This window comes from Pteropus medius, unplaced genomic scaffold, assembly GCF_902729225.1.
Source record: "Pteropus medius unplaced genomic scaffold, Ma_sr-lr_union100, whole genome shotgun sequence".
In the NCBI taxonomy this organism is placed as follows: Eukaryota; Metazoa; Chordata; class Mammalia; order Chiroptera; family Pteropodidae; genus Pteropus; species Pteropus medius.
Window position 1 is genome coordinate 21946971 of NW_024356249.1, and position 12801 is coordinate 21959771.

The window sequence follows — 12801 nt, forward strand, 5'->3', positions numbered from 1 at the left end:
ATAGAGGATTAATGGATACTGGTGGTACTGCTGCCCAGGAGAGATCCTCACCTCCAGCCATCATTCCAACAACTCAGTGTCCCCCTGTAAGTCCCTGGTGCTCCCTCATGTAGCTGACTTAGTGCTGGTGCTCAGAGTGAGCAGGTCCATCACCACTAAAGTATGCTTGTGGATACAGCCCTTTTAAGAGGTGTCTGCAGCTGCCAGCTGCCACTTCCATAACCTTTGTCCCACTCAGCCGCTCAGGACTGGGCAGCCTTGCATCCTCACCCCCTCCTGCCTTTTCAGTTGCAGGTTGATTAATTATTTCTCTCCCTACTTGTAGTGCTGCTATTCATCTAGATCTCAGGTGACTTCCCTTGCTGTTTGCTCCATGTTTCTATCACAACTTTGATTTGGTTGTAAGAGGATGAACAAAGCTTCTATCATCTATGCCTTTTTTCCCGTCTCTTCAGCCTTCTTCTTAAACAAGTTCCTTTAACATTTTTTTTTTTTTGTAAGAATGACTTGGTGGTGATGAATTCCTTTACATATTTCCTGTCTGGCAAGCTCTTTTCTCATCTTCAATTAATTGACATCTTTGCTGGGTATAGTAGTCTTGATTGTACATCCTTGTTTTTCATCACTTTAAATATTTTGTGCTAATCCCTTCTGTCTTGCAAAATTTCTGTCAGAAAATCAGCCCACAGTCTAATGGGACCTCCCTTGTAAGTTTCTAGCTGCCTTTCTCTTGTTGCTTTTAAGATTCTCTTTTGGTCTTTAACCTTCATCATTTTAATTATGATGCGTGTTGGTGTGGGCCTCTTTGGGCTCATCTTATTTGAAACTTTCTGCACTTCCTGGACTTGTATGTCTATTTCTCTTGCCACGTTAGAGATGGTTTTAGTTATTATTTCTTGAAATAGGTTTTTCATTCCTTGCTCTCTCTCTTCTCCTTCTGATACCTCTATGATGTGAATGCCGTTACACCTGATGCTGTTCCAGTGGTCTCTTAAACTTTCCTCATTTTTAAAAATTGTTTCTTTCTGCTGTTTTGATTGGGTGTTTTCTGCTACCTTGTCTTCTAAATCACTGATTCGATCTCTGCTTCATTTAATCTACTGTTTGTTCCTTCTTGTATTTTTTTTTTCATTTCAGTTATTCTATTCTTTATTTCTGACCTTTTTATGGTTTTTCTGTTCTTTTTTAGGCTTACTATCTCTTTGTTGAAGTTCTCACTGAGATTATCTATTATTCCCCTATGTTCATTGAGCATCCTTATAACCCATGTTGTTACCTCTGTATTTTGTAGGTTGCTTGTCTCCATTTCATTCAGTTCTTTTTCTGGAGTTTTCTCCCATTCTTTCATTTGTGATATGTTTCTTTGTTTCCTTATTAGGGGTACCTCTCTATGATTGTTTTTATGTATTAGATGTACATCTGCTACATCTCCCAGCCTTGGCTGTGTGGCCTTATGTAGTAAATGCCCTGTGGGCCCAGTTGCACAGCCTCTCTGATCACCTGTGCTGGGTACTCTAGTTGTGTCCCTTGTGTGGGTTGTATGTGCTCTCCTCCTGTAGCTAAGGCTTGATTGCTGTTGGCACATTAATAAGTGGGTTTGACTCAAGCTGGCTGGAAGTGAAGATTAGCCCTGTCCACAGAATATGAGCTGCTGTGTGGTAGCTGACCTCACGGAGTGGGACTCCCATTTTGTCTTGATCTTTCTTCTTCTTCTTCTTCTTCTTCTTCTTCTTCTTCTTCTTCTTCTTCTTCTTCTTCTTCTTCTTCTTCTTCTTCTTCTTCTTCTCCTCCTCCTCCTCCTCCTCCTCCTCCTCCTCCTCCTCACTTTCCTCTATCCTCCTCCTTCTTCTTTTCTTTCTTTTTTTTTTTTTTGCTTTATTAATTGTATTCCTTGGCACTTGACAAATAAATGAGCATAACCGTAATTGTAACTTGATTGCATATAGTCTATTTCCTCAAAAATCTGTATGAGCATGAAACATACATTCTTTTCTTACATCCTGTCAGTGAGGCTGGCCTTCAATAGGACTCTGGTACATTCCAGTTTACAGGCAAGCATTATTTATTGTTGGGGATGCTCTAAGAAGATGAAGAATATAGGTGCTGAGCTATGAGGAAGAATAAAGAAGCTTTCAAAGAATGGTAACATCACCCAGCAAGCCTGCTGTCATTAGACTGAAATAAATGGGAATGTTTCAATTAAATTAACACTCTGAAAGATTAAAGACCTTTTTCTCCAGATTGGTGTGTATAAATGTTCAATTTTTATTCTTAATTCTGCTAGAATCAGTAACTTTAAGTCCGTAATAGAACAGGCAACCAAATGCTTAGTTTATCGAGGGCAGAATCCTCCTATGGCTCTATACTTAACTATTCTGCCCCCACGATAATTAAGCAACTCACCCTAATTATTTTCCTATCATTGTGTTTAAATTCTAATTTTAACAAGTCTGTGTGGTTTGTTCTGGAAAAAAAACGAATATAAATGATATATGATGGCTGATATCATTTATCTTCATAACCAATGTATGTATCTCATTGCTCTTTACAAGAAGAATAAATGTCATGTGAGACCAGTCACTCTAAATTTTCCTCAGTGGTCATAGGGTGCATGCTGTTACTGATCCTTTTCTTATCTGGGACCAAAACACTTTTAAGTAAAAATACTGAGTAATATACAATAAAGAAATGATACAGGCATTCTTCAGTAGTACAGAAGCACTAGTAGATGGTTTGAATTTTAGTATTTTCTTTCTCCTATACCAGTCTCTATATATGTTTCCCTAACTACTCTCCCATTCCTATATATTCAGACCCTACCAATTATATGACGAGTATTAAGTCATACTATCTTAGGGCCTTTTGAACTAACAAAGTGGTTTGACTCCTTTGACTTACCTGTCAACTCTGTTAAAAAATATATGAGGTTGTCTAAAGCTAATTAAATGAGTCAACTAAACAGCTAACTTGGTTTTCCTCCTCTCACTTACTCACTCCCTTCCTCACTTCCTCTCTCCCTCTGTTCTCCCCTTCCTTCCATCCTGACTTCCTGCCTGCTTGCCATAATAACTGAAATCAATTTACAAAAAAAATTATTCCAATTTGTGGAAGAGGAGGAAATCTGGGTCATATGAATTTATACCTATAATTTTAAAACTCCCAGGTCCCTTCAAAAGTATTACTGTTATTTTTTCCTCTAAATTCACAAAGCCTGGATTTAGATATTGTCATGTATCTTTGTGAATTGAACTTTAATTTCTAACTCCAAATAGGTAAAATAGTATATACACTATTCATGGTTACAAATAAAGTAAGATTGTACATAAATTAAATGTCTTATGCCCTTTGATTGCCTAGGGCATGAATAATAAAATAGGGTCACAAAACATTGGCAAAAGTAATGTCTCTCGAGTTCTGCTCTTATCTGCCTGATTAAAAAAAAAACTCCAAGACTCTCAAATCCCTTCCAAATAATTCCAGAAGTCATGTCTCATCTTTCTTCTCAGCAGCTACTAGACAAGAAATATTTTTATCCTCTAATGCTCAGACCCTGCTTTCTAGAGCAATATCTTCTATTGAAGATCCTGATGCTAGAAACAAAGATGTCATAATTTTTGCCTGGGATCCTTGTTCTGTTCCATGATCTCTCAATTTCAAATGTAGATAAGCATGGCTTCCTGACCAGCATCTGTCATTTGTCCTCAAACAGTACATCTTCTATTTTGAAGTAAGACTTTGTGACATCATTGACAAATTAGGTTACTGCCTTATGCTTCTATTTTAGTGTGATCTTAGTAAAGTAGTTCTTTTTTAATTCTCAAATGTAATTTTATCTCAATAAGACACCAGTTTATTAGGCTAGGATCCAAGTGCAGATGCTGATCTCATCTCCAAATAGTTCATTGTTTTTATTTGTTTGTTTGTTTGTTTGTTCGTTTGTTTTTAGGTAAGGTCTGTGCCTTTCAGTGATCCCTAGAGATCCTTCCTCTCTAAGGTACTTTAAAAATTTTCAGACTTTAAATTGATACAACAAAGTCTCAGCCTGTAAGCCCCAACTTCATTAGGTTTGTCAACAGGTAGGCACAAGAGAAGGCAGAATAGAAGCTAAAGATCAAGTCTTTCACTTATCCTAAATCTTCATATTTTTAGTTATTGTACAGAAGGAAGCTGTTTTGTATTCTTTCCCTCTCTTCCTCCTTTCTCCTCCCACCCCATCTTTCTCATTGTCCATGCTTTAAGTATTGGCTTTTATGTGCTTCCTCCAAAAAGTAGAGATAGATCCAAAAATAAACCTGATAATAAGAAAAAGGTACCAAATCAGGATTGAAATTGTTACTGAACCCTGATTTGTGTGCCAGATGTTTCACAAAACTGAAATCTGAAAAGTCAGAGTTTAGAGCAAAGAAATGTTTATTGAGTGAGAAGGCATCAATTGAGAAGATGGGAGACTTAGAAATGCCTCAAATCCATCGTTCTCAGTACACTGAGTTAGAGGTCTTTAAACACCAAAAAGGAAATGGGAGGGAGAGTTAGGGTAAGTTTCTATGATTTCCAATTCCTTGATAAGATCTCATTGTGCAGACTTGGAGATACCATCAAATGATCACATGTGTCCAGGGGCAATCTCAGTTCTCATTCTTTTCTGTAAAGCAAACTCATAAATCATTACCTCATGATCTTTTTTCTCTTTACTTTTTTTCTATGAGAAAGAACAAAGATATTATGTTCAGATGTTATCTATGGTTTCCCTAAGATTGTTGAGTGACAAGTCACAAGTTATTGATTCGAGAACATGTTGCAAACTTTGTGTATCTTTCTAAAAAGAGCAGGATGGTGGCAATTAAAGGAAAGGACTCAGCTGTAGGAGCATGATTAGAAAAACTCTAAACCTGAGAAACACAGAAACACAGAGAATCTTCATGTACAACTTTGCTGTAGTTTCAGTTCATGGTTAACAGCCTCACAGTTTAAACAGAGCCATCTAATAAGAAATATGTATGTTTAAAACCACTACAACTAATCACCATTTTTGTAATATCCACATTACTATTGGTATTTCATAAGAATGTAGGTAAAGGTGAGACAATAAACCAAAACAAAGTATCATCTGTGCAGAATGTTTTTAACCCCTTATAATTACTCCAGAAATAAAAAAATAGCATTTGACTTCACTTTTGCTAGGATCTTTAATGATAGGCTAGAGAGGCTAATTGTCTTTCTCCTCATTTCTTTGTCTCTCACAATGGGACTAATTTCCTCTGAGAACTGTGAGTAACAAGCATGCTGCCCTCCTTAAGATTAAAGTGGATCCTTTGACTATCAGATGCTGACTGATGGGATTTGAAGCTAGGTGAGAATTTGGGATGAATGAAAAAGTAATCTGTTGATGCATATCCTTCTCAATTTTTAAAATTACTTTCTTTTTGTTCTTTTTTTCATTTTCTCCAATCACATTTCTTTTGCTCCATTTGGAGGAGGGTTTTTCTTCCTAAAGTCTCTTGATTAACTGTCAACAAATCTCCCTCAAAGGAGCCCACAGATCAACTCTTGATTACCTTTAACATCGGAAGCTTAGATAAAATGGTGGGAAGAGAAAGTTGCCTAGGACCAAAGCTTTCAAAATGTTTCACATTACCCCAGCATCGTTGTGGAACTGTAAAATCATGCAAATTATAAAGAAAGTACCTGTGTGTCCCTGTAATGTATCTGTGTTTCTTCTTTATTGTCAATGTGCATAGCAAATGCTTTAAAATAACTGTTAGAATTGTAGAAATGCTTGTACTTTTTTATTCATTTTGTCTCCATCTTGGAAATTTGACTGCTCTGACCTCTGTACATTTACATCATTCTTGCTTTTCTCTTTAGAGTCTCAAGAGACTACAATAGAGTCGATATGTACACACACGCACACAAAAGTGATAGATTAAAAGACAAATGTTTTCAGTTATTTGGAAGAACTTGTTTAACTGTGCAAAAATAAACATTAAATGGCTATGTGTTTAAAAGAGAGAAAAAGAAAATAAGTTAAAATATTAAGAGAGTAATAGAGAAAGGACTCATTTTCTTCTTGCTAACATTGCTATATATACATAGGCAATATTCAATTTGTTAAAAAGATAATTTCTATGTAACATCTTTAAAATGTTAATCTAGGGATTATCTACATATTCTATTATCTGTATTTTGGGGAGGCAAAGGACATTTCCTCCATGTTATGTACTTTTGTGAATGTCATTAAAATTAATCTTTTCCCATTCACCTAATATGACTAATAATTTAAGGTATCTCAATAATTACTATAACCTATATGTAATTCTTGCATAAAAGATATTCAGATTTTAAAGTAGATGGATAATAGTAATTTTACATTAGAGAAACCTGGCAGATATCACCTTAATCAAGTAATATGCCATTTTAATGTTGTGTGAGAACAAGAGCATATCACTCCGTGGTATTCTTCCCCAAACACTACAATTTTAATCTGTTCATGAGAAAACATCAGGCAAACCCAAACTGAGAGATGTTCTACAAAGTATTCTTCAAAAGTATCAAGTCGTGATACTCAAGAAAAGACCAAGAAACATCAAAGATCATATGAGACTAAGGAGACATGATGCCTCAATGCAATGTAATATTCTGTGTATCCAGATAAAGAGCATGAGTAGAAGAACAAATTTGAATGATGGTTATATTTGGTTAATGGCATCATATCAATATTTATTTCTTAGATTTGATAAATGTATTGAGGTTATAATTAGAGGAAGCTGGGTGAAATGTATATAGAAATACTCTATGCTATCTTTACAACTCTTCTATAAAGATAAAATTATTTTGAAATAAAAAGTTTATTTAAAAATGAATTTGTGACTCTGAGAGCTTATTTATAAGTTTCTTAAGCTAAGATAAATATCTATAGTGATGTAAGAAGTGTAATTCTGGTATATATCTGTATATTTGCATCTAGATGTAAATACACATAAACATTCACACATATACATAAACACACATACACAATAGCTTTCTCAGTGAGCATAAAATGCAGGGATAGGAAGTGTGTTAGTGTAGCAAATAAGAAGCATATAAATTGAAAGTCCTGTTGAAAACTGAGATTTCTGTTTGATATTCAGATTTCTTTCTTTTCTAAGCCCATTAGTTCACTTCTCCATAATGCATTAGTTCAGATTGATTTATATAAAAGTGTTTCTTATCAATTTGTTTCTTATAGAATTCTTGCTACTTAACCCATCTAGCTTTCCAAATACATAAAATATCTGCATTGCATCACATTATTTAATGCAGCTTCCAATAACATTCATTAACTTCAAGCATGGCTTAACCATTCCAACATAATGCAAATGGATTCTTTAATTCTCTTCAGATCAAGCCACCCATCTTTAGTTCCAACTGTTGCTTATTATCATCTGTGTGACAGACTGCTCTACTTTTCTTCCATCTGTTCAGGTATAGATGAGGTTACTGTTGAGCAACTGAATTTCTTACTATTGCCCAAACGAATTTTATTTTATGTAATTTTATATAGCTGAACTGTTCCTCTGACAGTAGCCACCCACTGGTAATAGCACTAGAGAAAATATAGCCAAGAATCTTTTAAGTGTTGTCAGGAAACAAAGAAGAAAACCCTCAAGGTGTATGTTTCTGCTTGTTTACCATCCAGGACTGAATGACCAGTTCAAAAAAAGTGGAAGTATCATTTGATCGTCTATGATATTTATTAAGTAAAACTTTAAATGCCATTAGGAAGGTGATCTTAACCATAAGTATCATATATCTAGGTAAACTTTGGGACTACGAAATTGTAGTACTTTCCAGGAAGACATACAAATCTCTTGATGACTATCAAGTTAAGATGAGTTTCTGCCTCCTTTTTGGACAGACAATGGATGTGATCATTCACTTTTTGCATTATACTTTACAATTTTCAAAATAATTTGGTAATATGTTTGCATACGAAGAATTTAGGGATAACATATTTAAGAACTTAGCAAATGACTAGCGACATTAATTTATGAATATTCTGTTGTACTAATGATATTTAAAGAAAGGAGGATGGGACAATCTCATTCTCTGAGACTGGAAAAGAGACTCTGTATCATTCTTTTTTTTTTCTTTTAATAACATGAGGTAAGTCTGAGACTAGAATAAAATATATTGTCATATATAAAATATTATTCTTTCTCTTCATCTACATCACATATAAAAATAATAATGCTGAAAATGTCAATTGTTTTATATTTCGTCTTATATTTTATACTCAAATTCTAAAAATTATAAGATTTTATACTTATAATCTCATGTATATTTATGCAATAAAAATATAATTTAAAAAATAAATCAATGATAATAGACATATTTATCAAAATGAACACGTGAGACTTTATATGATTAAATAACTTTCTGCAGGACCACAGAAAGACAGTATATCCATGGGCACAGATTCACATTTTTAGGGTAATGCTCATGTAACTGGAAGGTACTAAAAGAAATATATAAGGGATGTTCCTGTGGAAGAGAATGTGCTAGCAGTATGTGGTCTTTCCAAGTTGGTCTATTTTACTGGGATAAAATGAGATAAAATGGGTCTGATGTACCTAATACATTCTTTATTAACAGTGAGTACTCCATCTCTATTTGTGCCAAAAGCAGAACCAACCAATCTGCTTAACATTCCTTGTCACATCTTTACAAGATAATAAAAGCAAAGTACTCATCAGACCGGTAAAGAAATAATATGAGAGATAAATAAGACATAACAAAGTTACTGATGTACTTGCAATAAAATCTATTATTGATATTAAATAAAAGATTAATATGGATGATTATGTTATATAGAGATTACGTTAAAGTAAGAAAGTGAATATTTCTATTACATTATTGATCAATGTGGCACAGATAACTAGTGTCCAAAAAAATTTCATTCTCCCCTTCCATTTGAGATTCAGTGCTGTTGGGTAAGCTACTGACTTACCCAGGAACTACATCTCCCAGATTCCTCTTGCATCAAAGAACCATATCTTTAGATCTCACCAGTGGATTTGGGCAGATATGATATCTGTCATGTTTACACTGGAGTTTTTAGAAAGCAAATGTTAATTCTCCACTGTCTCTTTGTCTGTTGACCTAAGAGCTCCAAAGGGTTATCAAAATCACAAGACAGAAGGAGCCTGGATCCCAGAATTATCACATAGAAGAAATTTCCTACCTACTAGAAACAGTTATTTTTGAGTTTGTGAGAAATAAATTTTCATCACATGAAAACTCTAAATTTAAGGTTCATTTGTTACAGCAACTAGCATCATTCTATCTTACACAGTCAGGTATTGGTCTATTAATATACAATAGATAGGTAGACAGAAGCCAACATCATCAATAATTATGCCCTACAAAGGCTTCAGAGTAAGAGAGATACAACAAATAGAAGATAAACTGTCTTAGCAGAGATTGAATTTTGTATGCCTGATATTATAAGTAGAAGAAAAAAAATATAAATCCACAATTACTAGACCTGAAAACCCCTTGAAAGAATGTTCTTCCTGGCACAGGAAGGCTATGCAAACATGAATTTTTCAAAAGGAATAGATTAATTAAGCTAGAAATGATGGCAGCTTCTAAAGAAAAAGGATTAGGGAAGAATTACAGAAGAGAACTAGTATATACTGTGACTTTCCTAAGTCTCTATCCCTATAAATTTTACTCTCTACATACATATATTGCCAGGACTGAGGGAAGAGTGAGCAGAGGGGAAAAGTAAGAGATCATTCAAACTTCTCCTAAAGACTCTGACTCTTAGCCAAAGAGAAATTACTTCTTTGTTAAAATATCAGTTTATTAGTGAAGCTTTCCTAATTTCTCCATCTGTTCCCTCTCTTTATTCACTTGGGTTCTTTTGGCATCCACAGAATTTTGTGTGAGCCTTTATTCAGCACAAATTAAGTATGGGTGGGCTATTTCTCTAACAGCTCTCACCCAGCAGTGATAACTTGAGTACAGTGGCCTTGTCTTATTCTTCTTTGTCTCTCCAAGAGTAATTTATAAAATTTTTATGGAGCACCTCCTATGTTCCAGACCCTTTGCTAGGTATTGAAGATAGAATGGTGAACAAGTTCAATGAGATCTCTGACCTTCTAAAAATTACATTCTACAGTGATTAAAAAAATAAATAAAAACAAGAATTATTTCAAGTTACAGTAACTTCTATTAAAAAACCACAAAAATAGAGAATAGCAGAGGGGAGCCTTCTTTAGGTAGAAAAATCAAGGCAAGTCTCTCTGAGAGGAGAAAATTAAAAGATGAGATTCAAAGGAAGAAATATAGCTATCTATGGCAAAAGTATGTGTGTGTTTGTGATGGTGGTGGTGGAAGCATCTCAACATAAGAAATAGTATATGCAGAGGCCCTGAATCAGGAAACCCCGGTGAATTATGTAATTTAAAAAGTGTGAATGCAGTGAGCAAAGGAAGCATAGCCTAGGATGAGCTGGGGAGGTAGATGGTTTTGGTAATTATGGTAAAGAATTTGGATGTTATTCTAAGTATAATAGAAGACTACTGCTGTGTTAAAAGCAAGAAAGTGACATTACTCAATTTGGACTTTGAGAAGAGTATTTTTATGTGGGGAATGATTGGTATGGGGGAAGGATCTAGGAGCTTATTTAAATGATCTGAAATGAGAGGTGTTGAAGACTTGGACCAAGATGAAGATAACAGAGAAGAAGGCAGATCCAAGATGTATTTTAGGCAATTACTTTACAGAATGTACTGAAGACTTAAATGTAAGCATTGACAGAAAGAGTAAGAAAACTAGGATGACTCCCTGGCTTGAGAAATATTTTAGAATGTGGAGATAAAGAAGATTGTTGTAGGAACAGATGGATAAAATTTGGGGATGGTAGAGTGGAAAGAAGTGAAGAGATTTTTACAACGATTTGACAAGTGTATTAGATATCCAACAGCAGATGTAAAGTAAAAAATTATATGTGCTACTCTAGAGCAGAGAGAACATCTGAACTGAGCAGGACATTTGGAGTGTCCAACATAAGATGTAATTGAGTCTACGAGAGTTACTCAGAGATAGCACATATAAAGAGAATTCAATGCTTTTCAGAGTGCTTCATGAACATTTATCAACTGAGGATGAGAATCTTGACCTCATTGCCAGTGCTCAAGAGTAGGTCACTGTTCAACACTACTTGCTGAACCCCTGCTCCACTCTATTTTTTCTATGCCAGTGGCCTACATTGATTTCCACATGGTGTCTGCCATTTAACTTCTCAGATATTCCATCTTTTCAGCTTAACTTCTACATACTACATCCTAAGGCCTGCAGAACAAGTAGCTTTATTCACTGATGCCTATCCTTCATATTTTTGAGCTGTTTTATTAATGGTGTTTTTTAAAATTATTATTCTAACAAGAAAATAAACAAAAATATGTGTCCAGATGGTTCCCAAAACTTAAGGAGATGGTGAGATGCACTGACAAGTACGTAAAAAGAAAGGAAAAAAAAAGTCTAAAATAACCAGGGCATTGGTATGTGTTTGGATATGTAAGGGAAAAAATCATTACAAGTCAAAAACATGAATATCATACCTCAAAAAATTCTATATATTTTCTATTATGAGTAAGTCACTTTGTATATTCTTAAACAGTTACATGACTTATTTTACAACTAAAAATTTTGAGATCTTAAAGTTTGTTCTCCACTTCCCATTCAAACATATTATGTGTTTAAGAAAAAAAATATGATGCATGAAAGGTATTTAATTTAAAATAACATAAAAAGGAGCCCTCATACACTGCTGGTGGAACTGCAAATTGGTACAACCACTATGGAAAACAGTATGGAGTTTCCTCAAAAAAAAAAACAACTCAAGAATTGATCAACGATATGAGCCAGCAATCCTTCTACTGGATATTTACCCACAAAGACTTGAAAACCCATATCCAAAAATATATTTGCACACCGATGTTCATAGCAGCACTATTCACAATGGCCAGAGCATGGAAGCAACCAAAGTGTCCTACGATAGATGACTGCATGAAGAAGCTATGGTACATATATACAATGGATATTACTCAGCCATAAGAAGAGATGAAATACTGCCATTTGCAACAACGTGGAGGGACCTCGAGATAATTATGCTAGGCACAATAAGCCAGACAGAAAAAGTTGAAAATCACATGATATCACTTACATGTGAGATATAACCTAAAAGCAACAAATGAACAGGACAACCAAATAGAATCATGCACACGGACAATAGACTAGTGGCCACCAGAGAATTGTGGGGGTGGGAGGAGGAGGGAGGTAAATGGGGAAAAGGGGTCAAATATGTGGAGACAGAAAGAAATCTAAGTATAGGAGGTGAACACACAATCCAATATATATATGGCTTATTGTTAAAATGTGCACCTGAAACTTATTGGTGTTTGTTAACCAATGTTACCAAAAAATATTAGTTAATAAAATAATATTTGAGATGGTGAAAATTAAATACTAAATGCCTATTTATTGATATGGAATTAATGTTAATTTAAGTATAGTAATAATGCAGTTATGATTATAGAGTTCTTATAGAAATATATACCGAAATATTTACAGATAAAATGAAAAATAAATATAAACATATTCATAAAGTTTTATGAAAGAGAAACATAATGCTTGACTGAGAACTTGGCTGTTAAGAACAATGTTCCTGCTGTGTAGGTAAAGCCTCAAGGGAAACCACTACCTTGGTAGGCCAGAAAGGAACTACAATCTGATTCTCAGTATTTCATTTTTAAG